The sequence below is a fragment of the Rhipicephalus microplus genome, chromosome 2, assembly GCF_043290135.1.
Source record: "Rhipicephalus microplus isolate Deutch F79 chromosome 2, USDA_Rmic, whole genome shotgun sequence".
Taxonomy (NCBI): Eukaryota; Metazoa; Arthropoda; class Arachnida; order Ixodida; family Ixodidae; genus Rhipicephalus; species Rhipicephalus microplus.
Window position 1 is genome coordinate 96,889,836 of NC_134701.1, and position 26,238 is coordinate 96,916,073.

At 44.6% G+C, this 26,238-nt stretch overlaps 1 long non-coding RNA gene across 1 annotated transcript; it reads right to left on the reverse strand.

Annotated features, from left to right (window-relative positions):
* Positions 1-408: 408 nt before the first annotated feature.
* LOC142796331 (uncharacterized) lies at positions 409-25,940 on the reverse strand. The gene is made up of 3 exons (XR_012893750.1): positions 25,814-25,940; positions 12,950-13,081; positions 409-1,069 (listed from the first exon to the last, which is right to left on the reverse strand). It is a non-coding gene; the product is annotated as an uncharacterized LOC142796331 (long non-coding RNA).
* Positions 25,941-26,238: the final 298 nt, after the last annotated feature.

A 26,238-nucleotide genomic window follows, 5' to 3' on the forward strand; every position in this document is an offset into this window, starting at 1 on the left:
AAGTGCGAGTTCAATAACCTGCTGCGAGTAGGCGACCGTAGCCCAAGTTCGGAGTCCAATTAGTCAGGCTCTTCTGGCTGTCGCAGAGCATTCTCTGGTTTTACTCTCACCGTTAACTACCGCAAGAATTTATGACAATAGGGGTTTGTTTAATCACGAATGATAGGCGTCAGTCGTTCAACAGAGTCAACATTGATGCATTGATGCAACAAAAGATTCAACATGGATGCATCTATGTCAAGCTCTAAGACATGAATAGACATAGAGGAAGCTCTATATCAATGTACAATAAAAAGTAAACTACTTCTGAAAAAAAGTATTCCCTTGGCGTTTTACTGCCCCGCCACGGTGGTCTAGTGGCTGAGGTACTCGGCTGCTGACCCGCAGGTAGCGGGATCAAATCTCGGCTGTGGCGGCTGCATTTCCGATGGAGGCGGAAATGTTGTAGGCCCGTGTACTCAGATTTAGGTGCACGTTAAAGAACCCCATGTGGTCGAAATTTTCGGAGCCCTCCACTACGGCGTCTCTCATAATCAAATAATGGTTTTGGGACGTTAAACCCCACAAATCAATCAATCAATTCAATCATTAGCAATTTACTGATTGTCATGATGAAAAACAACAACCTTATTTTTTAAAACTGTTTCGTAGTGCTACTAAATAAATATGCAGGTTGCAGAATTTATTTATCAAATTGGCGCACATTACTTCGAAGACAGAAAAAGTGCCGAAGCGAAGTATTGTTTGTGTTGCTGGAGTATGCGTAGGGGGGTCCCTGCTCTCAGATCTTAGTTTTATGAAGAAGCCATGTGGTCCTGACGACTGAACAAGACTTGGTGATTTAAAATGCATATTCTGCTTTTCTTTTTTCCTCAGATGATTTCAGCAAGAAGGCGAGTGGTGCCGGTCCTCAAAGAACGGTAATCATCCGAGAGCCAACAAATGTCTTTGTTAGGAAGCCCATGAGGTCATGTTATTTTTGTTTTTTGTCATGCTTGCAATAAATCTGCGTTGTGGTCGTTCATATATTTAGCAGTACCTTTATTCCGTGGGTTGTGAACCAATATTTCTGGAAAACAAAACAAGAAAAAGTGTATAAGTCCCGATTTTCGATGACGAAGCTGTTTCAATGGCATGGACACCTATTGAAATAAACACTAATTAGCGAAGCTTTGTGAAACTCTGACTATATTAAATATGTGGTACATTCTTTGAAACACCTGCACTCTGTTTCTTATTGGGCACTTGTAAACCAAGAAGCTTTGATTGTATTTCCCTTCACAGCGTTGGGCCATTGATGTACGATCTCTTGAAACGTGGTGGGGTATTCATAACTATACAGAAGAATTTGTTTGAACAACCACTGCCGTTAAGAACCACAGAAAAGACAAACATTGTGTTTTCTCTCTTTGTCCCTCCTATATTTCGTGTACATTTTTATCTGTTTTTACTTGCATGCTTTGTCTTGTCTCGATTTCCGTCCGACCTAAATTGGCCTCCTGCTCTTATTCTGATGCTTTTCCCCATAATGCGAATCGCACTGACAATTGGTCTTTAACAAACTTAAGTCCTTGTAACACAAGGAATGTTTCAGTAAAAGCTCTAAATGTCCGTTGTGAGTGGTACATGAAGTGTGATAAAACAGAGACATTTACACTGTAATGAAAACACATGTATGCTAAAATTGTGACGTACTACTGTTCAGGACGTTGAAATACTGTAACTGTGAAAGAAAAACAACTTTTTGATAATGTTTTTTACTGCTTGAAAAAAAAAACTACCACAGCTCTTTAAATAATGAATAGTTAACCTCCCTGAAGTTCCTATGCCTTTCTCGATTTATCTTTCTCTCTTGAAGCCAGCACAATTACTGAGGGAACATCACGTTTTTGTGTGCAAGCCGCTGAGCAAGCGTTGTGGGCCTAGGAAGGCGAGGTATATCTTGTTTCATTAGTTCCGACTAAGGTACACGCAATGAATACACGAATAAAACTTGCAAACTTGTAGCAAATGGTACTATGCAAAAGAAATAGCTCACTTCTAAAGACTAAAATCATGGGCAATATTTTACGACAATTTCATTGGGTTTAGAGTGAAGTAAACGAAATTCAAAAAAAGACGTGGTAATAACTCTCACAGGAATCGTTTCTTGACATGCTACCTTGCTGTTTATCAAGCAAACAAGTGTTTACGTTTTACCTTTAGTCGTCTCTGAAAGAGTGCGAGGTGGTGCTGGTTGTGTAAGGTAGCTTTTCTTGTTGCTTAGCAACAGAATAAGAGCTAGCATGCCACTTCTCCTGTTGGACTTCAAAATTTTCTGCACACGCTAAGCTGTGTGAACTCCGACAGAAAATTGCTTGGAATAACTACATAGCTCGCGTGTGTATCTCAATGGCTGTATTGGTAAAAATACGCAGTTGTAAATGTATTATGTATGGTGACTTTTCTTACGGTAGCCAGCTGTGCAAGAAAGACCTTGGAATCGAAATGTGATACCCTGAGCAGAATTGGCCATAAAGTACATTTTATGCCAATATACTTCTCTTAAAGACGATAGCCTTTTTTGGGGACCTTCGACGCAAAAATTTTGGACTGTCTGTCTGTCTGTTTGTATGTCTGTACGTTTGTCTGTTTGTGCACTGTTAACAGCACCGGGTACTTTAAACGACTGACCCCGTCCGCAGCGCCCACTAATGTTGCTCAAGATATAACGTTCATACTTGTGCAATTGTGAATCAAAAATCAATTGTTGCGCATGTTTGGGGCACTATAACAACACGTATATAATCTGCATTTGGGTATTTTACTAGAAAAAAGGCATACATAAGTCATTTGAAAGACTGTCGCACTTATCACGCTGCGCTGACCATGCAATGATTGCACGAAAAAGTGAGTGTTGCCAACGCTTTGCTAAAGCCAGACGGTGGTGGAACCTACCCGTCGCCTTGCATTCGACACCTTATCACCTCTGAGACGGGCGCACCCACTCGTCTCAGAGCCACGCACTTCATTTTTCAAGAAAACTGCCAGACGGCGCTCATGTCTCACGTGTGACGTGACTTGATGCGCTCGTTCACCTCCGCTGCACGCTCGAGGCAATCTAAAGCAGCGTCTCCAGAATACGCTTCACAGTTTTTGTTGCACAGAACATCAAATAAATGTTTCGTTCGTTCTCTCCACACGCAAGACTATCGTCTTTCGACGAAATTCGCAGATTAACATGCAGATACGGGCCCAATTTTTTGTTTGATAAAAATGTATTACCACCGACCTGAACAGCTAGCTCAGCTAGAGTTGACAGGTCAGTCGATAGGAAATGTGCACAGGAAAAGGATATTCGCAATGTCATGTCAAACAGCCAATCCTTTACTCCAAATGTAACTGAGATGTCAGTGACGCATGTGACACCAAAAATGTTGCAATTTCTACTATGATTGTCCAAACAATTACTATCTGAAATACACAGCATCGGATGTCTCTGCTACTAATATTGTCATGAATGAAAACTACAACCGGCCATTGCTAAAATGAACACACTACCTCATTTGGCATATCGTCAAGGGTGTCGAAGTGCCAGTCCGGAAGAGCAATTGAAATGGTGCTGAATGGATGAAGACTACAATATTATTGTCGTTGGGCTGAGTCTGGGTAGCCTTTTGAATTGTATGCTGTGTGCTCTATGCAGTGTCATCCCGTTTTGATCCTGGCTGACAGCCCCTAAACAAATACTCTCCGTAACATCTTTTTCGTGGAGGTATGGTAGCCATTCTCCGCCAGGGATTATTGACGTCTTTCACCGTGCCGGCCTACAGCTCAATTCATCGAAGTGCTCTTTTGGGCACCGTCAAGTAAAGATACTTGGCCAACTTCTCAGCGCTACTGGAGGCCAAACCGACTTCGACAGTGCCCAATCTGTTCGTGCATTCACTGTTTCGTGTGCCACACGAGAGCTCTGCTTTCTGGGGTTCTGCTCATACTTCCGCTGCTTTGTCACCAAACTCACAAACATTGTTTGGCCCTTCACCAATCTGCTTAAAAATTCACGCATCTCCACGAAGTCAATCATGAGAAGTGGAAGGAACACTGAGGAGTTCCTTCAGCGTCCACTCACGCAGTGTAACCAGTGTCAACGCGCGTACGGAGTCGCAGTTTGTCGGAGGTGCCACTTTACTGCCGCTTGCGGAACTGTTGCCTCAAGGCTGGCTCGTTTTCTCCGTCGGCGTCGCCTTCCGCGGGCGAGAACGCGTTTACATTTGTTTCAATGCATGGTAGAACGGAACGTGTCATCTTGAACGTGCTCGTTCATCGTCATTAGCCACAGCACAATGTGAAGATAATGCTTAACATATGCGTAGGGTTATCTGTAGATTGACGTTAGCTCGGTTATCTATCTGCAGATTGACGGTGAATCACATGGTGTCACAGTGGGTGCAACCATACTTCATGAAAGTTATGGTTGGCGTAGAGTGCATACCTTGCATGTGCTGCACCAACATTTAATGAACTGATGATTAAGAATTTATGAAGATTCGACCATTGGGCATTACGATTGCAGGAGTACGTGGCCTTGCTGGTGCAACAATATAGAAAGCCACACAGCTATGCCAACGGCTTATCCCATCACCCAGTTGAGCCACTCGAATCCATCCGATTGGAAGCCAACGCCTCCACTTTCGCCATCATTTACAAAGGGTGGATGAGCAACGGGAGAGCTATCGCTACTCCTCACAATTGGCCGCCTACAATCTGGCAATGCCACCCCTTATTTCAGCATTTTTTGGCTACAAGAAATTATTTCTGACTACCGCAATGCGCGCCCCTAAGGAGCAAAATTTCTACTCTTTGCCCCAAATCACCCATCCAAAGACGTTCTTCAAGAGCTTTACAATGTCCCAAGTTTAGGACATTTAGTTGCATTGCAAACCTACTACCGTGTTCGTCACTGGTTTTTATTTTAATAGCCTTTATCATCCCCTTCGCCGCTAACTCTGATACAAACCTACTATCCTCCTTTCTTTTATCGACGTCCCCGCCAAGCCATTTCATAGAATGTAATATACGTTTCTTGGTAGTTTTCCAACTTTCGCAACTTGAAATAATTGGGTTCAAGTAGCCATAGACTACGCCACCCGATATGCTTATATTCGAGCTCTACCGAAGAGCTCTACGGCTGACGATGATGGTTTCCTCCTATAAGACACCAATCTCATGCGTGGCACACCTTATCACCTAATCAGAGACCGTGGTCGCTCCTTCCTCCCTCGCATGGGCGATGACCTACTAAAATATTGTGCTCTTCGTCAAAACTTTAGCACTATTTCTGATACTCAGACCAAAGGACGGACCTAACGCCTCAGCCACACATTCACGTACATGCTTACATGCTTTGTATAATATTTTTTATGACGAAAACGATCAGGACATAGCCCTCTCATATTCCACCTTCGCCTATAACTCATCACGCAACGAAACTGCTGGATATTCACCTTTCTCTTTTCTCTTTGGCCATGAATCTTTGGTACCTTTCGATACCCTGCTCCCGTTTGTACCAACAGCCACAACTTTATATGCCCAATATGCCTACCCGAGCTCTCATCACACGCATGGTAGCCCGCACTCTGCTCTCACTGTTGCAGACTACACAGAATCCGCTGTCCCTGTACTCGGCACAGAGATTCCTAATTATTCCCGCGCTCTCTTATTACACTGAAAGCTGTATGCAGCTAGGAGAAAGGAAAAAAAATCATAGCATATCCATGGAGTTAACGAAGATGAGTGAGGCTAAGGGTCCGTTCTTCTGTCTGTCTGTCGGTCTGTCTGTCTGTCTGTCTGTTTGTTCGTTTGTTTGTCCGCCCGCACAGCGGTCTTTTTCTTTGTCTGTCGATCTGAACGCTTCGCCCCGCTCATCATTGTTCTTTCTGTGGATATGCTGTGAATTTCTTATTATACAAGATACACTAGTGCCATCTAGTGACTAACTAAGAGTGGCTACTACAACATACCAATACAAGAGAACGACTCACACTCAAAAAACTCACACCTAAAACCTCACACCTAAAACCGTGCGGCAGCGGTGTCATAAGCGGTTTACTGTGGCTGGGTTATGTCGTTTTCAGCATCGTGTTGAAGCACGTGCTCCATTGGCTGCGTTGTGAGCACTGTGTAATATAGAAAGTGTTGTGACTTGTCTCGCGATGTCAAACGCCTCTGAGTTAGCTTGCGATGTCAAAGACTTGCAAAAATGCGGTGTCGTGGCGTCAATGTGATGAATCTGATGGTTGCGGGGTGCGCGTTCTCCGGGACCACCGCCTTCTCTTCGAACCACCGTGATTACGCAATGCGAAACGCATTGAACCACTCATTACACCTTTACTGGACCCTGATCATGTGAGGCACAACGTGCGGAATACGAGGTAAAAATTGTGCTTAAAGAAAAGCCCAAGCCAAACGTGTGTCTAACCTCATTAGAAAGCATGAACGTGTAACAAAAAATTGTTAGGCTTCAGCGCAGTGTCGGGTTGGACTTACTGCTAAACACCGGGGCCGAACGCTTCAGTTTTTCTGGCTATTTGTACATAATTCTTGGTGGTGATTTTTAAGAGTGAACCTGCAGTAGCAACCTCTCGTTTTAGTCCTAGAAATTCCCGCTGGTTGATGGCACTTGTATATTATGAAAATATGGTGAAAAGATGCGAGATGGTGGTACTTTAAGTGTTGACTTGATGAACGAACGGATGGGCAGACACATGGACGGACGTGGCAAGCAGATGATGCACGATTTACCGACAAAACTTTTTAGGCCTACACGGCGAGATGGCAGAGTCCTACTAGTGCGTGCGCCAGGTGACCGACACTTGTCACCTATGTGATTTCCCCGAACCCCAACTCGTCTAATGCGACACCCAGAAATGACATGGTGCATGTCTCTCGCCTGAAGGCCTACAACAGTGATATGTTATTAAGACATAATTATCAAGCACAGACTCTGCGCTTTAAAGGCCGGGGTAAACTCAAAGGTATGGATATGCCGCTTCGGCAGAGCATAGAAGTTACGCCCAATGAATGAAAACAATGCTGTTATGGGTTAAGTCTGGGTTGCCTTGTCGATTTGTAGTCTGTGTGCCCCGTGCAGTGTCATATGAATATGATACAGATCGACATCCTCCAAATAGATACTCCTCATAGCAGTATGCTGAATCTTTAGAAAATTTTGACTGAATGTAGAGGATTGTGGTTGGTACCAATCTGCTCACACAGAAAAAGAAAACAAGCACTACTTTTTATCGGCGAATAGCATGCGCATTGCCAAGTGAGGATGTGCAAAATTATTGAGAACAAGTTAAGTGTTGGCTGTACCAAATATTATTACGCCGTTAAGTTTTGTGAAAAAAGACAAAACTTTTTATCAACCATCGAAAACTTATTTTTGCAACGAGAAAGCGTGAGGTAATCTGTTAGATTGCAAAAACTTCATCCTAAATGTGTACTATGAGAGTCCTTTTGGGCATGATGGTCGGCAGCACTGACGACCTCGTAGAAACTTCTCACAAGCAGCAATTTTTATTTGAGGTATTTATTATCGGACAGCAAATACTTCGAACGCTACTAAGTATGTATGTATGTATGTATGTATGTATGTATGTATGTACGTATGTATGTATGTATGTATGTATGTATGTATGTATGTATGTATGTATGTATGTATGTATGTATGTATGTATGTATGTATGTATGTATGTATGTATGTATGTATGTATGTATGTATGTATGTATGTATGTACGTACGTACGTACGTACGTACGTATGTATGTATGTATGTATGTATGTATGTATGTATGTATGTACGTACGTACGTATGTATGTATGTATGTATGTATGTATGTATGTATGTATGTATGTATGTATGTATGTATGTATGTATGTATGTATGTATGTATGTATGTACGTAAGTACGTACGTACGTACGTATGTATGTATGTATGTATGTATGTATGTATGTATGTATGTATGTATGTATGTATGTATGTATGTATGTATGTATGTATGTATGTATGTATGTATGTATGTATGTATGTATGTATGTATGTATGTATGTATGTATGTATGTAGCCACCTACGTCTACGTGCTCTCGGGATCTCTTGGGTAGACCAACCTATAAGAGATTAAGAGGGGTGACCGAATCTTTCTTGCTAATCATGTGATTAATTGAGATGAAAGTCCACCGTGCACGCTGTGGAGCCTTTCCCAATAAGGGGGGTTTTACGTGCCAATACATGACATGCTGAGAGGCGCCGTAGTGTACGACTCAGGAAATTTCGACCATCTTGCGAATAAGACTGAAGAGCGTTCACTGAGATTGCACATTACAACTGCCTCTGTAGTTTCTCTTCCATCAAATTGCGACCACCACTGCAAGCATCGACCCCGTGACCTCCGGGTCCGGAGCCGAGCACCCAGGCCACTGATTATTCGAGGCAGTCTTTCATATTACTTCAACAACCAAGGTTGTTATGATGTCACTCTATCAGCTGGTCAGTTAATTGACAAAATTGCAATACAAACCCGCCATTTAGTTTTCATTCATGCCATCTCAGGCAGCTTGGAGAATCATATTTCATGAATGATTTCAAAGTCGTTATTTGTGGTATAAAGGAAACTGCTGGTTAAATTACCTTTTTAATTATATAGCTTCCCATGGACTCTTGAATTTCATCTCTAATACTAGGGCAGAATATTATTTCTTCCCAGCCATATAGGTTCGCTATTTTGTTTTGGTTGTGGAGTGTACGATAAAAATTGCTCAGCGTATATTTTTCTCGATATTGTGTTCTGTATTGTAGCTATGAAGTATCATTGGTAATGCGAAGCCGGAGACATACAGGGTGCCGCAGATATCTTTAGAGACTGTTTAAAGGTATGCCAACGCACTTGATGGCGCCCCGACTTCACTCGTGTGGCTGAGTATTGCCTAATTAGGCTACTTTATTGAGCTGAATTTAAAAGCAAAAAAAAGTGCACTGAGAAAACTGCAGCCTCATTTGAACAACGTCTGATTGAAAGATTTACCTTTCTAACCATTAAGTATGAGTGTTTTGAAAGCGAAGCATTTATTTGCATGCTGCAGACAGTTTCACCGTTGTCATCCACAGACTTCCCTTTCCATTTATTTTAATTCTTTTAAACATGCTGTACACCTTCAGCTAAGAGTCGTCACAAGGAGGTCTGACACTTTGAAAAAATAGGCACATAACTATACATCTCACAGCAGTATACCGAGTATGAAACACATGCACATCCTTAAAAGGCGCCAATATCTAAAGAAAAATACAGCTGAATTCCTATTACAGCAACCGCGAAATTCCGCAGAATCCATCTACCTTGTGAATTGACGTTATGCGAAGCATGCGGAGTGAAGGCGACTGTCTTGTCATTTTTAATTGAGTGAAACTTTACGAATTGAATCTAAAGATATGCAGAAATGGTGCACGTACAGCCACATGATAAGGATTCGCATGTTTACGTCTGCGCAATGTTTCCAGAAGGAACATGGATATTAGCAGCACCAAAAGTGGAGAGATCATATGCAGCTCTTGTCCCAGTGCGGATGGCGGCTCTGTACACTGCTAGATAAATGAGCTTCAGTAGATGGCGCTTTACAACAATTGTCATTAACGTGACGTGATGGCTGTATAATAGTACGCATGTACTGTTTATAAGATTGGATATCTGGCACTGCAACCACTATTGACATTTCACGAGCATTCCTTTCTACTTTGAGATCAGTTCCGAGACTTGGTGTAGCCCTTTAGTAGAATATTTAATTGTTGCGCGGAATGCTGGGGATCCATTCGTGCTGGTACCATAATATTTATTTCATGTATTCGTTGGTTCAATGCTGCCGGCGCCATTTTTCTGGGGTGAGACTTCTTAGGACCGACTTTGTTGGCTACATCACGCCCAACAGACACCAAACTGAAACTGAACACCTGAACAAAGAGAGCATAGTAGACAACCAACTTTATGTTAATAAACTATACAACAGCCTAATAAACGCTCAAGAGCGACATCCGTATGTCCTTCCACTCATCCATCCATGCGTCCATCCACCCACCTTTCCATTCATCTGCCCGTCCATTCATATGTCCGTCCTTGTATCCGCACATACATCTGCTTTTCCGTCCATGCATATGTCCACCTGTCAGTCCATCCATGCTACGCTCATAGCGCGCTCGCTTCCGTTTTGCTAGCTCGACATACACCAAATTTTGTGTCGCGTGACTTAGATAGATGACGAAAAAATGACTTGTCCAAACATGATAATCAAGATATATATGCATGTAATGTAGAACATTACTACATGCTACGTTCATAGCGTGCTCGCGGCTGTTTCGCTAGCTTCACATATACGAAATTTTGTATTATTTGATGTGAATAGAAGACAAATGTAAATGACACGTCCAAACATAAAAATTATAACATGCCTTTTATGTAAAACATGACTACATGGTAGGCTCATAGCACGCTTACGGCCGCTTCGCTGGATCCAAATATACCAACTTTGGTATCACGGGACGTGAATATACGACGCAACTGATACGTACGTCCAAACATAATAACCATGGCATAAAAGTAATGTATGGCATAACTTACACCCGCCTTGTAATTTTCTCTGGATTTTAAAGTGACATATATAAGCTTTTGTCATCTGAGCTTCCCATATCACCGATGTCCACTTTACGTGGGATCTGCAAATTTTTCTTTACATTTTGCGGGTGAACGCAGCCCCTTTAGGCATTTTATTAACGGTCACGCCTTAAAATAACCCGTACGTGTGCATTCCATTCTATGTATATATGAAGTGTTAATTACCTGTGGCACATACCGTCATACCAGTGGCACATACCTATCGCAGATGTGTGTCACTGTCTGGTGCAAAGTGTTTGACGACGTATGGTACGAGATTGCGACATTATTCATGCCGTGACCGGCAAGTCGTATTCATCTAACCATCTTACCCTCTCATGCTAATTTTGGTTAACATTCTAAGTTAAGGGGGTCATAATGAGAGTACTAAGACATAGCCGACTAGATAGATAGATAGGCACCAAAAGTTTTTGCAGTACGCAAACAAGTGCTTCGCATTTATTAACGGTACATGTTTGTTCGCGCAAAGTACTATTACTGCATTCGTGCGTGGATTGTCACTCGCTTTGTTTGCTACGTTGCTCTACGTAGCCGTTTCTGTGAACTTTAATATCACCTTCCCAAAATTGAAAAAAAAAAGAAACGGTAATCTGTTTTGAAGTCTGCGTTTCTGCAGCATTTCCAAATCACAGAATTGTAGATTTCTGTGTCTGCATTGTTCTTATAATCTACAACATTTAAAGTGAGTCACAAGCTGTTGTGTTAGTGACGTGACGTGATTAGTTCGAGTATATTTACCGGAACTGCCTGAGGAGAACACCATAAAATAATGGTGTATTCAAGTACCGGTCATAGTAACGTGTTAAAAGCTAAACGTAAACGTGCATAGTTGCACCCTCGATTTTTTTGTTTTAAGTACAACTTCTGTGCAGCCCTAGAGCAAACGTTATCAACATGTGCATAACATTTTAGGTTATCTGTATTGTGAGTTTTAGGTACTAAAAGCTGTATCATTAAAAAAAGTAAAATTGTCGATGGAATATTCGAACGGAATTATCGTTTTTTTAGAACTGTGGGTAATCGCTGACTTCAAATATTTGATTTTCATTCCCGAAGCTTCACATCAAAAAGGATTTTCCTGTAGATGTTGGGCAATGTTCAACTGGTACTTCCTACTGATCACTTGTGCGTACAAAAAAAAAAAGCCATCATAAGCCGTTTGAGCTTTACAGAAAGTTTTGCCACATCTGCGATATCGTTGGCATATATAGAAAACAATAAGGGTCCAAGAACCTAGCCCCATGTTTCTCTTAAAAACACTCTTATTGAGTTCCACATAAAGTGTCCAATTTTCACGAAATGCTTCCTGTCATTTAAGAATGCTTCAGTCCAACTAAATAATAGTTGACTACGTTAAGTACAGGAACTTTATAAAGCAATCTGTCGTGAGGCGCCTGATTGAAGGCCTTAGCGAAAGCTATGCATATGTCATCGATTCATTCATGCATATATAAAACTTTCGCCAAGTCATGGATCGTTTCAATCAACTGTGGTTTAGACTTCACTCCTAGAGCCTTGCCGATGAAAATAGAAGTAATTTTTATTTTCCAGGAATGTGACGCCATGCTTCGCTGACATATTATAATGTATTGCAGGAAATTGATGCAAGCGAAACGGGACGGTATTTATAGCTGATCGCCACTTTTAAACATAGGGACAACTACAGCTGTGCGTCGATCACATGAACAAGTAGAAATGGAGTTTTGAAAAAAAGACTTCCAAAGCGTGAGACACTCACTTCGCATAACACTGCCAGAAAGGGTTGGGTATTTCATCATTTCCGCACGCTTTTTTAGAATAACAAGACAATGGACTTTTAAATCATCCTCAGTTAATAATAATATCTTCCACCTGTTTAGATATAAAATATACAACACCATATGTTTAAAGGTCACATCGGCGTCTTGTAAAAATGACTGCATAAAAGTGGTAAGGCTATTTGCAATATCTTCATTCTGCGTCATGAATTCATTTCCACGTTTAGGCTGCTCAACATTATCGAGCCAATGAAACATATGAAAGCAAAAGTTGCAAAGCGAGTCTTTATTAAAACAACTCAAACGGTGAACAAAAAAATCACGCCATATATGGCGTGATTTTTCTATTGGTTTTAATTGGATATATCAACGGAATGAATGATGACAAATGGGTGAAGCTCGAGATGGGGAGATCATCAGTACACCGTAACTCGCCCATAAAAAGTTAGCCCATTTGATCATCAAAGGGACGTAACAGTGTGCTTACCCTGTTGGAAAACTCAGCACCACTGGGTAGCAGCATTCAGGCCATGACTGATTATAGGCCCAGTTTTGCGCTGGTACTCGGACGATGGAGCGGCATGTTACTGGCAGGCGCTGGGTACTCGGCGCTAAATGACTTCACAGGGTTAAAACGGTGTTGCGAATACGCCATAAATAAATTATTTAAAAGCACAAAAGCAATATTGCACACATTCACAATAAAAATTACCCCGCTGTGTTGGTCTAAAGCCTAAGGTACTCGGCTGCTGACCCGAAGGTTGCGGGATCAAATCCCGACTGCTGTGGCAGCATTTTTGATGGAGGCGAAAATGCTGTAGGCCTGTGTGCCTAGATTTAGGTGCGCGTCAAAGAACCCCAGGTGGTCGAAATGTTTGGAGTCATTCACTACGGCGTTTCTCCTAATTGTATGATGCTCTTAGGACGTTAAACCCCAACAATTATCATTAGTATTTTACTAGAAAAATCTCTTTTTTTTTCTTTGTAAATCTTTCGTTCTCTCTTCCTCTCTGCTTCTTTATCCTTGTTCTATCCTTCTCATTCTCACTTCTCATTCCCATTCGATTGCTAAACTATATCATGCAAGGCAATGCTACGCTCTTCTAGCGCATGCGCATATTGCAGACAAACAAAAAGACAATACTTTTCTTAACATCACACTTTATTGGGATGGTCACTCAGCTAACAGATGCATTTGAGCAAATAGAAAGTCAGTCTGAATGTTATTTGCATTGCTGAGGTGTCTAACTCATCCACTCGTGACTCGAATATACTTGACTTGGTATTATTATCGGCGTCAAATACTTTATCAAATATAACATACATAAATGGATTCAGCGAGCACCGGTAATGCAAATGATTCTTAACGTCTAATTTTGTCTTGCTGAAGCTAAAACAATAATGATTCGAGATTTTAATAGAGGTAATTAAAATGTTATAAATGATGAATTATTACATCCTTTGGGAGCGCACTTTTACCGTTCTTTTATAATCTATTCGTACGAAACAACTGCTCAGTCTTCAAAAAAAAAAGTTAGCTTCAATAGTTGGTAAACATATTCCTGTAATCAAAATCACAATTGATAAACGAAATTGATGGTTCAATAAATCACCTTACAGATTAAGAAATTAAAAAAAGAGATTGTACGTGGTGACTAAACGTGCGCAAACTGTTGCCTCGTGGCAACAAGATAGAGACTTTTTGAATAACTACTGCAACGCGACACGCGCCGCCCGCGATAAATATTTTTCTCACAATCTAGCTTCTCTGCTCACCACTAACACAAAGAAGATTGGGAAAGAAGTCTGCCCAGAACGTCACGATAACAAAATCACAATGCACAATGACGACCACATTCCCATTCCAGATCAAGACTGTCCTAACACTTTCAATACTTTCTTTACATCAGTTTACACCTTTGAGGATCATAGAAACGTCCTCATTGCAGCCAATCTTGACTATCCTTTTTTGCAGCCGATTGCATTAGCTGTTGATGGAGTCGCATTTATAATCAATAATCTTAAAATGTCCACGTCAGCCAGCGTTGACGAGACTAACACTAAGATAATAAAAAATACGACCTCGTCCTCGAGTAAAATATTATGTCACATCTTTCAGCAATCAACAGGACAGCTTCCAAATGACTGGAAAATTGTAAATGTCATCCCCATGTTTAAAAGCCCGTTTCTCTAATAAACATCTGCAGTAAGATGCTCAAGCATATAATCGCCTCTAATATTGACAATCACTTAGAGCAGAATAACTTTTTCTTCCTAAACAAACATGGATTTAGAAAAGCCCCATCATGTGAAACACAGCTTTCGGAATTCACAACTGACCTACATAATCACTTAGATCTAAACCTGCAAATTGACTCTCTTTTTCTGGACTTTTTCAAAGCTTTCAATCGTGTTGCGCACTGCCTCCTAATCCCCAAACTCTCTTCTGTGTATAGACTCCTTTACTCTGTCATGGATACGAAACTTTCTAACTAACCAGCAGCAATTCACCATTGTTAATGATTTTTCATTACCACTTTCATACGTTTGTTCTGGTGCTCCGCAAGGGGGTGTTCTTGGTACACTGCTTTTCCTTATTTCATAGCTTATTTCATAGTAACTGTTAAGACGTCAGCGAGCATATTAGTACTCACAATATGTGGTGTATACACGTATCAGTCATCCAACAAACCGTGCTGTGTCTAAAGACTACCACTATAAGCCCATTTCAAATCTTTTTATGCTGTTCCTCCGCATGTTATTACTGTACTGTGGCGAAGAAAGCTTAAGTGGTGTTTGTGCATGGGTTGGAAGAAGACCGATAAATATTCAAACTACAACCCCCCCCCCCCCCCCCCCGGCTCCATTTTTTTTCATGAAGGGGTTATGTTTAGGGCGTGACTTCTCGGCTTGCTTCCAAGGCGCGTTTGACCAGACAAAGTAATAACGGCACGTGCCTGTTGGCCTGGCAACGGCACCGGACATCTATCGCTTGTGGCGTTGCTATAGTAACTAACGCGGTCACAGCATGAACTGAAGCTGGAAGCGCACTAACTCTACGTGTTGAGTGTTTGTACACATCCAGCTTTAGTTCCTAATGATTCCTAACATGCCATGGTAGCACTTGCTGACTAGGAAATTCATATTTCCCACGAAGTGCTGCTGGCTACGGCAACATATTTTTGTGAAGTTGCTTCGTCCCGCCCGTATATATTTGCTGGGGTCAGCGGACCAACGGGCGCGCGGCGTTGTTACTTCATCTGGTCGATCTCGTTTTGCTAGTGTTTTGGCCTAATGAGCAGCTATCTTACACTGCAGATTAGAGTTAGGGTCTGCCTGCAGAGATTGATGACGCAAACTACAGGTGGCCAAAGTGGCCCCCATTTCTTGCTCAAATTAGGGCAATTGAGAAAATGTATAGCCTGGGTGGGCGTTTTTGGGCAGCGCGGCGCAAGTTTGGCAAATTTTATAATTTTTGCACATCTTGGCGCACAAAAAATAATTTTATCAAATTCTCAGAATTGGCGCAGCTGTTGCACCCCTGCATTCGGGTATACCGTAGCAAATTTTATATTGCCTTTTTTTGTATTTTCACAACATTGGCTCGATGAAATTTTACAAACATTCGTATAGTAGATCTAGGGCACCCACAGAAGACAATGTGCTTCGTTTTTATTGAGTAGAAGCTATGTCGGACCCAGCAGACGGCGTCAATACTTCGTACGTCACTGTGCTTGACATAGGAATTTCTAAGGAATCTCCACCCGAATTTGCTTCTTGCATGTTTTCTCTGTTCAAAAGCACCATGTCGTAGTAAGAGAGGTATTTTCGGGATTGCGAAAAAAAACAGTTATTAATATAAGAAAATTTGTTTTGCTCTTGGTGTCCCCTCAAAGAGAATGGAAGCTTACTTTACGACAGAACTGCCGGAGGAATTAAACCACCAGTTTTAGACCTAAGGGGCGAGACGGCTGAAACTAAAATTGGAGCAGTTTTCGGAGGAGCGAAACTTTATTTTTGAAGCAGAACGTTGCTGCTGGAGCAGTTGGGGGCATTTAATAAGTTGTCTTGGGAGCTTAAAAATACCTATCTTTAGCAACTTGGGGACACCAGTGCATATTTTATTGGGCTTATAGTACACAAAACACTGAAACAGAATTAGAAGGAAGTTTTTAAACAGGTTATCGCTAGGTATGAACTGCACTACCTTTTTACATACCACATGGCCTATCTAGCACTCATATCATGTGAAATCATATTTAAAAAAAAGGTTTTGTTGAAGACTAGGTTTTCCGAAACATCTAAAAAACACATCACACTCAAAAATAATTTTAAAAATTGTGACTGCACAAGAATTTTAGTGGCACAGTAGCGGTGGTTCACTTGAACAAAAGCGTGACATGATAGTTTCAAGAGCATATAACAGACAAAAATTGGTTACAAATTTGCATGTTACACTGCAAATGTCAGAAGACGATAGTCTTGCGTCCGGAGAGAGTGAACAAAACGTTTATTTGATGTTCTGCGCAAAAAATTGGTGAATGGTATTCTGGAGGCGAGGCGTAAGAGTGCCTCGAGCGTGTAGTGGAGGCGAACGAGCGCATTGAGGCACGTTAGACACAAGCGCCATCGGGCAATTATCTTCGAAAACAAAGGCGTGCAGCCCGCGGAGAAAGATGCGCGCCAGTCTCAGAGGTGATATGGTGAAGAACGCAGAGCACCGGGCAGGGGCCACAAGCGTGACGTCATAGAAAAGCGTTGGTAACACCTTTCTGAACATCGCGTTGCACTGTCAGCGCTGCGTGATAAACGCTACATTCCTTGGAGTTACTTGCGTGTGCCTCTTCTAGTATAAAGGCAGACATACAAAACACCGAAGCGTTGTTGTGGCGCATCAGATATGCCCAATAATTGCTTTTTAATTGCTAATTGCACAGCTATAAATGCAAAACCTAGAGCAATATTAGTGGGCGCTGCGGATAGGGTTGGCCGTTTGGTGCCATTTGAGGTATTGTTAGGGTGAACAAACAGACAAATGTACAGACAGAGAAACCAAACACTTTTTGTAGAAGCTCCCCAAATAAGACTATCGTCTTTAAAAAAGCACACTGCACTGCCCTTTGCGGCCTCCTCGGGAAAAACCACCTCGAAAGCCCATGCCTAAGGCTCTAAGTGATAAGGGAATAATACTAATAACGCTTATCCATACGAGCAACAATGCGTTATTAATACCGCAAAGTTGGCTACTTCTGTATTTGTTTATTATTCCATAGGTCATCACCGTTGATGCACAACGCCCGATAATACATCGGCTTGCGATTGCTGCTCGTGCCGCTCCATGACTCGAGTAAAGTGCTCACGCAGCGCAGGTAAAAAAAAAAAAAACCTCTGTTCATGCAAACAAACCATTGAACGTAGGGAGGCAGGTTTTATCGCAGGAAAAGAAGGAAAGAAAGTCAACTGAGTCACGCTGCCGCCGACCGAAACGCTGATTGAGATAAGCCAAAAGCCCGTGTAGCTCAGGGTCGGCGCGCATGCAGCGATGCCTCTTTAAGCTCTCATTGGGAGTTTCCATCACAGAGTGGAGCAGTGGCAAATCACCAATCATGAAAACTGCGCTAAGTGATCGCCGAAGCGTAATGAGTCACGAACAAAACGCCGAGGTGCCCGTTATTATTCTTTACATTGGATTGAATGCGTGTTTTGTCACCACGGCTTCGCATATTGTCACGGGGTCGTGACGTGGCCGAAGACAGGAGACTTCGTGTTGGGATTTAGCTGTTTATATGGGCGAACCTGTGCCCGGTAAACGGATAGGCCAATTACAGCAGCAGTCTTGCACAGATAGTAGTCCCGGACTGATAGCGGCGAACGGAGCGTCGGCCTTCGATCAACAACAACTGACAAGCGGCGAAGCGCGTTGGCATTTATACTCTTGCCATCGAATGTTCTAGCGTTATCGCTGGTGGTGGCGTAGGTTCCAGAACAATCTGTACCGTTCGCACAGTGGGCGTGATCTTATCGAAATGATCTAATACAGTCCGGAACCTTTTCGAAAACTGCAGGCGCGGTTTGCGCTGAGAATCGTGTGGTGTTTTGGGATGATAACGAAAACTTGGGAAATGAAACGTGGCATTGCCCCCCTCTGAAAAAAGGCATCGTCCCGATGCTCTAACTAAAGATGAAGGTACAATAATAATGCAAAAAAGTACAATGAATAAATTACGATGAAACAATAATACCAAAAACACTGTTTTAGTTTGTTAACGCGCATAAAACGGCTTGAGGCGCGCGACATGCACGACTTCAGGTCGCGATCGGCGTCGTTGAGAGTTCATGATGCCGTCGGGGACAACCTCGTAATCAAGTGGGCCGAGACTTCGAACCACCCTGTACGGTCCGAAGTAGCGTCACAAAAGCTTTTCACTTAGTCCACGTCGGCGTATCGGCGTCCACACCCAAACACGTTCACCGGGCTGGTATTGCACGAAGCGTTGTCGAAGGTTGTAACGGTGGCTGTCTGTCGTCTGTTGATTCTTGATACGGAGACGCGCAAGTTGTCGGGCTTCTTCGGCACGTTGAAGGTACTCGCTCAGATCGAGGCTTTCTTCGTCGGTGACGTTGGGTAACATGGCATTGAGCGTCGTTGCCGGGCTCCTTCCGTAGACCAATTTGTATGGAGATATCTGCGTCGTCTCCTGCACCGCCGTGTTGTATGCGAAGGTCACATACGGAAGAATGGCGTCCCACGTCTTGTGTTCGACATCGACGTACATTGACAGCATGTCGGCGATCGTCTTGTTAAGCCGCTCGGTGAGGCCGTTGGTCTGTGGGTGGTACGCTGTCGTCCGGCGGTGGTTTTTTGGCTGTATGCCAAGATGAGTCAAGTCGTGAGTTAAGCCGTGAGTTAAGTCGGCAGTGAATGCCGTTCCTCTGTCGGTGATAAGGACCTCCGGGGCGCCGTGACGTAGGACGATATTTTCGACGAAGAACTTAGCTACCTCGGATGCACTGCCTTTTGGCAGGGCTTTTGTCACGGCGTAGCGTCGTGTGTTCTGCTGCGTCGTGTGTTCTGCTATTTGGAAGACACTGCAAGGACCTGGCTCGAAAACCGGGAGTCCACGCTCCGAACGTGGGATGTTTTCTGTGGCGCATTCTTGCAAACGTTCGCGAGCGTCGCTCGCAAAGAGAGAGCCGCTGCTTTATTAGAGACCCGGGTTCAGCTACCAAATGAAAATGTCACCATTTTCACAGAAGAAATGACCCGACTATTCCGTCACGCTGACCCAGACATGCCTTAGGAGAAAAAAGTTCGTTTCCTCATGCGAGGGGTCAAACAGGAGCTCTTCGCGGGGCTGATGAGAAACCCACCGAAAACCGTCCAAGAATTTGTAGCCGAAGCGACCACTATTGAAAAGACCCTGGACATGCGCACCAGACAGTATAATCGTCGCCTGACTGCAGACTGCGCTGCTGCTCAAGCCAGTAACTCCGGAGACCTGCGTGAAACGATCCGAGCGATCGTGCGGGAAGAGCTGCGCAAGCTGTTGCCTTCGGCGCAGCCTCAAGTGGATTCGATCGCCGACATTGTGCGAAAAGAAGTTCGGCAATCGCTTCAAATTCCCCACGCACCGCTGCCTGAGCCGGAAGCTATGAGCTACGCCGCTGCACTGGGCCACAACGCTCCTCCCCGTCCACGCCAAAACGCCGCCCCATCGCACTTCCATCGACAGACGCCACCGCTGCCACCACCCCCACCGACGTCATACCGTTCACCAGCGGCCCAGCGCAGTGCACCGAGGAAGACTGACGTCTGGCGCACCCCTGACCATCGCCCGCTCTGCTACCACTGCGGCGAGGCCGGACACACATACCGCCGTTGCCAGTACCGACAGATGGGATTGCGTGGCTTCGCCGTCAATGCACCGCGCCCACAGCCAGGAGAACGACCACGTGACATCGCCGACTACCTGACAGGAACTCGGTGGACACCACGAAGCCCTTCGCGTTCGCCGTCGCCCAGCCGCCGCACGTCACCGCACCACCGACAGTACTCTGGCCCAACGCGGGGCCGGTCTCCTAGCCCGTATCCGGGAAACTAAGGGCAGCAACCGGTGGAGGTGCGGTTGCTGTGCGACGAACTACCGAAGATCCTCCGACGACGACGACGCCGCGACGGAGCTTTCCGAACACAACGCCAACCAGGCAAAGCCCTGACGGCGAAAGCTCACTTACCGAAGGTGGCCTGACGACGCAACATGGAAGCAGCGGAACAAGCCGACGCAGCCGTGACCCGACGCCACGCCCTAACTGTAATGCGAGACGGCGAACTAGCGACCTCGACGTTCTTATCGGCGGCCACAGTGTGACCGCTCTCGTCGATACTGGAGCCGACTATTCTGTCATCAGTGGGTCGTTCGCCGCGAAGTTAAAGAAAGTTAGGACAGCTTGGAAAGGCCCTGAAATCCGCACAGCCGGAGGTCATCTCGTAACGCCTGCAGGAATCTGCACAGCGAGAGTCACCATTAACGGCCGTATTTATCCTACAGACTTCATAGTCCTACAGCGTTGCTCGAGAGATGTCATCCTTGGCATGGACTTCTTATGCCTCCATGGTGCTGTCATCAACCTAAAAACAAAAACGATAACGTTATCCACAGAAGAAGCCCTACCGCCGCGCACGCCATCAGAACACCATGCCTTGAATGTACTGGAAGAACAAGTCACCATCCCGCCTCGCTCAAGCGTCATTATTTCAGTCGGCGCTCCTAAATCACCCGACTTCGAAGGCGTCGTTGAAGGCAGTCAGCATCTCTTGGTCACCCGAAATATTTGCGTCGCAAGAGGAATTGCAGAGCTGCGGGGAGGCAAAGCAACGGTTATGCTCACGAATTTCAGCAATGAGTACAAACATGTGAACAAAGGAACAACGGTCGCATACATCGAAGAAATTGTCGAAGCCACCAGTGCTTTCGCCCTCGCCGATTCTGCGGAACCTGCTCAGAGGAACCAAGCCCCTCCCATAGCTTTCGACGTCAACCCCAGACTTCCGAACGATAAGCAAGAACAGCTCAAGGCCCTGCTCCTGCAATACGAATATTGCTTTTCGTCGTCATCGAAAATTCGGCAGACCCCAATCACGAAACATCGCATCATAACCGAAGAAAATGCCAGACCACTCCGTCAGAGTCCGTTCAGGGTTTCGACGCGAGAACGTGAGGCCATGAAGAGACAAGTTGATGAAATGCTGCGGGATGACATTATCCAGCCATCCAAGAGCCCATGGGGATCCCCCGTGGTGTTAGTACAGAAAAAGGATGGGACCCTACGTTTTTGCGTCGATTATCGCCGCCTGAACAAAATCACAAAAAAGGACGTGTATCCTCTCCCACGAATAGACGACGCACTTGATCGGCTCCATAACGCCAAGTACTTTTCGTCAATGGACCTCAAGACTGGCTATTGGCAAATCGAAGTCGACGAAAGAGACTGAGAGAAGACGGCGTTTATAACACCAGACGGTCTCTTCGAGTTTAAGGTGATCCCCTTCGGCCTTTGCTCAGCGCCTGCAACGTTTCAACGCTTTATGGATACAGTACTGGCAGGATTGAAGTGGCAGACTTGCGTTGTGTACTTGGACGACGTCGTCGTGTTTTCCTCGAGTTTCGACGAGCATCTTCGGTGCCTTGAAGCTGTACTTCAAGCCATCAAGACGTCTGGACTCACACCGCAGCGCGTTGGAATTTATACTCTTGCCATCAAATGTTCTAGCGTTATCGCTGGTGGTGGCGTAGGTTCCAGAACAATCTGTACCGTTCGCACAGTTGGCGTGATCTTATCGAAATGATCTAATACAGTCCGGAACCTTCTCGAAAACTGCAGGCGCGGTTTGCGCTGAGAATCATGTGGTGTTTTGGGACGATAACGAAAACTTGGGAAATGAAACGTGGCAATATAACCAAGTGTTTCTGTCTACCTGGAGACGCCTATGTGTGGATTTTGCGTGCGATGGCTTTTTAAATGCAAAGCGTAATGAAAACTCACTTGTCTAGCAAGAGAGAGAGAGAGAGAGAGAAAGAAAGGGCCGGGAGCGCAACCAGATATTGGCATCTGGTTTGCTACCCAGTGCTGAGGGCGGGTAAATAGTGGCAAGAAAGAGGGAGTAGATAAAAAAAAACGAACGCGCACTCATGTGAAACCGAAAACACACACAGGAAGGGCGTCCTAGCTACAACTATTCAGTAAGGCCGGTCGATCGCAAAAAGTGTAGTAGCACTTTCAGGGCCTTCTTCTGTGAAGTTGCATCTTGTCGATATTGTAGAATTCTTTGCTCCGACAGAGGTTGATTATCTAATTTGCTGAGTTCCTTGCGAAGGCATAGTCGTTGTTTACTATACTCTAGGTAGTCACAAAGAATATGTTGGATCGTTCTTTCTTTACCACAGTGGTCACAGGCTGCGGTGTCGGCCATCCCAATGCGGAAAGCGTAGGCGTTGGTAAACGCAACGCCCAACCACAGCCTACATAACAGGGTCTGGTCTGCTCGGCAAAGCCTCGACGGGACTTGAAGACTTAGCGTAGGGTCAAGCGAGTACAGTCGGGCATGCTTGAAGTGTGGCTGATTCCATTGTGATGTGGTTTGCTGGCGAGCAAGCCTGTGGAGCTTTCGTGCAGCATCTGTCATAGAAAAGGGTAGCCGTAGTTTATGATCTTCTGTGTGGGCTGAGCGGGCAGCTTGATCGGCCCGTTCATTGTCCACGATTCCGCAGTGACTGGGTAATCACTGAAATGTAAATTGGTGCCCTTTCTCAGTTAGGTGGTGTATAACCTCTGCTATCTCTAGTACCAGCCGTTCGTGTGGTCTACGGCGTATGGCTGATAGTAGAGACCGCAGTTCCGCCTTCGAGTCGCAGAAAATAGTCCACTTGCGTGTAGGTTGATCAACGACATATTGCAACGCGGCACGAAGTGCTGCCAATTATGCTGCGATTGATGTTGTTACGTGAGATGTCTTGAATTTAATTGTCGTGGCCGAACTTGGCATCACTACTGCTCCTGTAGAGATGTCCGGATGAACCGATCCGTCAGTGTATATAAGTGTGGAGTCTTGTTATTTCTCATACAAGAGAAGTAGTGTCAGCTGTTTAAGAGCTGGTGGTGACAAATTGGCGTTTTTCTCGACGCCAGTTATGTTAGTATTAATCATTGGTTGAGCAAGGCACAATAACGGAGTCACAAGTCTAGTGGCAGGACAGAACGAAGTTGGGATCGACTCGCCATTTGCGGTCACTGTTTTGCAGTAAGATGTGCATGGTTGGTCTACTGGTAGAGAGGCTAGGTGATGTCACGAAGTTCGAGGAATGTGTCGTATATGTGTTTTCAGCACCTAAAAATTAATGTGCGTTTTGATGAGGTGGTCCCCTGTGATGGCGATATTTGGCGCTGTTGATGCACTTTGGGGCAAGCCCAAACAAATCCGGAGTGCTTGAGCCTGGACACTTTGAAGCATTTGTATGCTTGTTTTACTTGCGTTGGTTAACGCAGGTAGGCTGTACCATAGCCTCCTATATTTTTTCATGCCAGCCGAGTGGGAAGCGGAGCAAGGCGCCCCGCCCGTACCTTCTATTTCATGCGCTCGCCACCACACGGCGCTGTCACCCCATACCCACTCCCAGAGCAGACGACGCGACTACGCTGTTGCGCGCGTGCTTTTGGAGAGAAACTTGCGTTCGTATTAGAGATGGAGCTGTAAAATAAATGCGCAGGTTGCATTGGTGTTTCTTAATGATGCACAGGGGTGATAGAAAAAAAACGTGAACAGTGCGGCGCGATTTGTGCATCCCGCTGTGACACTGGTTGGAATAAAAATAAAATATGCTAGAATGAATAGTTTTATTCTAGTGGCTTTTAATTATCATGCAGGATACAACCCAAAACGAAATTCGAAACAGCAGAGAATGTAGATGCCGCACTTTTCGCATTTCTTTCCATCGCGAAATTCTGAACTTGTTCCACTAATATTCAAGCAGCCAGTTCTTTCTGTTTCGCTTTATCTACAACTTGCAGCAATGCAAACACATAGGATTCTTCCTTGAGCTTTTGCAGTTCCTGTTTGTACTTGTCGACGGTGTTCTTGAGCCGCTCAATTCGCGTGTTCAAGTCTCGCTCCTTACGTCTCCACTTTCGTTTGTCCATTGCTGAAACCGACGATAATGACGACACCTGCACAGCTCTGTCCACCTGCACGGTCGCAGTAATGCAGCGCTCACTTGCGCTGTTTTCCAGAGGTAGCTGCAGTTAGCTTGCGGTGCAATCCATCAGTGATAAATTTTGAGAGTCGAAGTAGACGGACGGAAAGTCATTGCGAGGAAGTGAAGGAGTCTCCAATTGGCTCTCAACTGCTCTTCGTTTCCGCGGTGGTGTGTTTACTGGCGCAGCTGCTTCGCGTTTTCTCACAGACGCGTCGCTTCTCTCTCTCTTTTTCTGAGGCTGCAGGTACAGAGGATACTCTTCGAAAATGCTGGGAACAGCGTCTTTCTTGAGTTTGCGAATTTTGCAGCCCTCCTTGAAGTCGGAGGAACCGAAGTGTCGGCTGCAAACAGTCGAGTAGCACGACCTCGTATTCGTTGTCCAGTCATCCTGAGAAATGACCTTTAGCCATTTCGCTCGAAGTTCCGGATCGCTTGGTATCTCGTGGAACGATATGCCCGGCGTCCGTTGTTTGCTCGAAGACTTGCAGCATAGTACGCAGCAGTATGGCATCTTGTCGGGTACAGAGCACCCTTACTGATTCCACACGGCAGATAGAAAACCGCATTGGTATGTGAAAAGTAATGCAGCATGAATATGCACTGTAAATCACAGTTTTTAGAGTAGCAAACAATATAGATTGTGGCGGCGCAAGAAACTCACACATGGACCCGTAGAATAGTAAACAAATGGTCGCTTCATTCAGTGGCACTGAACCTTAAGGATCAGAACGCTGTTAGAACAATATACGTTCATGTAAATGATTCAGTGTAAAATGCTCAAGGAATTAAAAGCGACAACTTAAAGCTATGTACAAAACGTACTTACACTTGGAGCGTTCCGAATTTGTTCTACGATCACGTAGGGCTGCCTCTTACACTTACACCAGAGACCACGTTAACATTAGCGATCAGATTTGCAGCGATATTGCATTCTTATCACGTTAAATTGCGTATACCATTTGTTGTTTTTTAATCTTTACAGGCCGCGTTTTATTCCGCGAGCACTGTACACATTGTCTGCGAGTTATGTCATGCTTCCCTGATAGTACAAACAAAAAACATAATTAAAACCGTTGCTTCCGCAAGACACGCAAGCTTACCTGCGGCAAACACGACGGACACGGAACAACTTTTGCTTGTAGAGCGACTTTTGTAGGTACTTCGAGGGCTTCGAGGTGCCTCAACACGTTGCAGCGTAGCGAACTATGCTGCTAGGCTGACTATGCTTGGTACGCTACAGAGCATGTACGGGCAAGTATGGGGTGCGAGCGCCACTTGCGGAGAAGGCAGACGTAAATTGAGGAGGAAGAGAGAGGGCAGCGGACGGCCTCCGCCGCTTCACTGCGCGGGCATGAAAAATTATAGGAGGCTATGGCTGTACCGAAGGAATCTAAGAAAAAGAATCCTATATAGCCACAACATAGCAGCTGTGGACATTCCGCAGTTCTTTCCAGCGAAGAACTTGAACAAATAAATGACACATGCCTGTCAATCGCCTTTTCGTGTATGATACATGTGGGCTCCA